Source organism: Nematolebias whitei, chromosome 9, assembly GCF_014905685.2.
Source record: "Nematolebias whitei isolate Nwh7 chromosome 9, NemWhi1, whole genome shotgun sequence".
Lineage (NCBI taxonomy): Eukaryota > Metazoa > Chordata > Actinopteri > Cyprinodontiformes > Rivulidae > Nematolebias > Nematolebias whitei.
This window is the reverse complement of record NC_056506.1, coordinates 42,293,739-42,296,617: the sequence shown is the minus strand read 5'-3', so window position 1 is coordinate 42,296,617 and position 2,879 is coordinate 42,293,739. Positions and strand designations below refer to the sequence as shown.

General features: G+C 35.9%; 1 protein-coding gene across 1 annotated transcript in view; it reads left to right on the top strand.

Annotated features, from left to right (window-relative positions):
• Window positions 1-2,879, top strand: part of LOC119415215 (alpha-amylase) — a gene marked incomplete at its 3' end in the record, with an annotated part of 17,573 nt that overhangs the window by 1,920 nt on the left and 12,774 nt on the right.

Sequence of the window (2,879 nt, the reverse complement as noted above, 5' to 3'; positions counted from 1 at the left end):
TACAGTAAATAATGGGCCTCAGACCTGACAGATGTTGGCTATGTAATAAAACTTTCTGCCATGGTCTTGTTCCTTAGGTGAAAAATTGACCATATCCTGAAGAAAACCTTTATGAATGCATTTTTCTATCCCACATTTAACATATAAAGTGAATCATTCCTTTCAGTATTGGTTTTATTTTATTTGACCTATTTCTCTCTTCATGTTATTTGATATAAGCTCACTTTGTGATGCTTCGCTTTTACATTTGACAGCCTCTGTAAAAACCATCACCAGGGGCCTTGGACTTACCCAGAAGAGATGCCTCATGTCTGACTGTTCGTTGCTTTGTGTTCCATGTTTCATGTCCTTTGACAAAAAATGTTTTAGGTCCAAGGTAAAGAGCAAAAACACCTTTATATTGTGTATTAGCAAACATTTAGTACAAAAAAAAAAAAAAAACTGTTCCACATGCATGCAGGCTGAAGAATCAGATGCTCCAGGGCTTAGAAGGGATTATTCCCGTAGTCTTGACTGAAAGCAGAACATCAATAGCAGCTGCACTGTGCTGCAGCAGCTCAGAACTGTTAAGTAGAAGCAAAAAATAAAACACAAACTGGCATTGTGCACGAGTAGAGAATTACAAAAATAACTTTTTTGAATTTGCCGTGTCCTGGATGACTGAAAATCTTCACCTGCGTATCATTTTGAGAATTCAAATGAGGAGGAAATTAACATTGTATATATAAAAAATTGATAAAGCCTGAAACTAATAGCAAATAAACAGGTGAAAGTGAAACAGAATTGCAGATAAATATTTATTGAGCGTATTTCACTCTTGTTCCTGTCAATATCACTCGGTCAATATCTTTCTGGATGCAGTGATCATCATGCGTGGTGCTACTGGTGAAGAAGGAAACCATGTTTTATTTGGAAACTGCTTCAGTGTCATCAAAATGTTTGTGTTCATTTGTGTAAAAATACTGCCTGACTACAACAATACTGCAGGCTTCTACAAAAATAGCAGCATCTCGTTTCTGTATAACTAAGTTAGGGTTTCTCCAAAAAAGACTTGAACTGTATTACTTTTTACGTGTTTGTTCTGAAAAAGAATGTTTAATGCCACCATTGTGAGTGACAGTCAAATCACATATATTGATTAGAAAAAAAAAAACCTGCTATGTTGAGCTTTTAGTTCTGGAATTAGACAAAAAAAGATTGAGTGCTTAAGTACTTTGTATCTAGTCTCCAGCATCATTACACCTTGCAGCTCAAATGGTAAGCAATTAAAAATTGATCAGTTGATCAGTTTTTCACTTGCCAACATGTCAAAGCATCCACTGGTAATAAACGGAACCCCACATTATCCCCTCAATGTGTTCTTCATAAAAGTTCCATCAGCTATATATAAATATATATCTATATATCTCAGATGGATATTAGATTACACATTTATTTTATATGTACCCTCAATGCATTTTTAAAAGGCATGCTAAAACTGTTAGCTTTTGATCTAAAGGGGAAAAAAGCCGTGAGTAAACTATTGCAGTTAGAATTACTGGTTTTATTCAATGCAGGAGTGGACACATTCTCTGTAATGTGTTTTTGACTAACCACCAACCACACAGTGCCAAAAGACCCATTGGAAAATAAATGGAAGAAAACATCATGACAGATATAACATTCAGAAAGCAGCTGTGGAGAACAAAACAATTGATAGACAGCTTGAATATTATCAAGCTTCATGCTCAGTGATCCAGGTAAAAAAAATTATCCAGCAATGTTCAATCAGGTCATCTGGAAAGTTTATTTTTTTGATGAGAGACGTTATGTCCTTCATCCGAAGGACTTCTTCCGTCTGAGGAGACAAAAACAAACTGTTTCCTCACAAGCAGTACACTTTGATAGTAGACCAACCAGTTTGCTGGTGTTTTTTCACCTGGATTACTGATCATGAACCTTGATGTCTTGAACCACTTTGGCTGTTGGCTGCCTGGGAGGAGTCGACGGGGGAGAGGACGGCCCCCAGAAACCATCTTATCACTAACAAACTGTTTGGTCTACTATCAGAGTGTACAGCTTATGGGGAAACAGTTTATTTTTTATCTCCACAGACCAAAGAAGTCCTTCGAATGAAGGATGAAACATCTCTCAACAAAAAAAAAAAAAAAAAAGAAAGAAAGAAACTGTCCAGATGACCTGACTGAACATTGTTGGATAATTGAATAGTAATTTTAGTCTAAATAAATCAATCAAAACTTCATTTTAGACACACACGATCCAAAGTAAACAAAAAAAAAAAATGCAACAAGACACAATAAAAATAGAATGTTCATACATTGCTGTATAAATTAAGGCACCAGTGATTCCACAGACTAGAGAAGAACCTAACCGAGCTTTAGAGCCCTCTCCTGTTCACTCTGCTCCCATATGACTGCACACTTATCCATCCAGGCTGTCATATTGTAAAGTTTGCAGATGACACGGCGGTGGTTGTATGCATCTCAAACAATGATGAGTCCTACTACAGGCAGGAGGTGGAACACCTGCAGAGCTGGTGCAGGAAGAACAACATCCACATCAATGTGAAGAAGACAAAGGAGATTATTGTGGATTTCAGAAGACAAACTATGTCATACACTGAATAATGAGTTTATGTAAAGTCTCATCTGATTGGTGTCTATCAGACTTGTATTTTTGGAAGCAAAATAGTTGAAATAGGCTGAGCATGGTATTGCATGTTTCGGTCAAGTTCCAAATTTCTATAAACATTCATGTAAAAATAGAGACTAATTAAAAAAAAATGAAACAAACATAACTCAGTAAACATAAAAAGTATAATTTAAATCCTAGAGTAGGCTTTATTTTGAGTTTACAGTTTAAAGTTTGGATTCAGCATG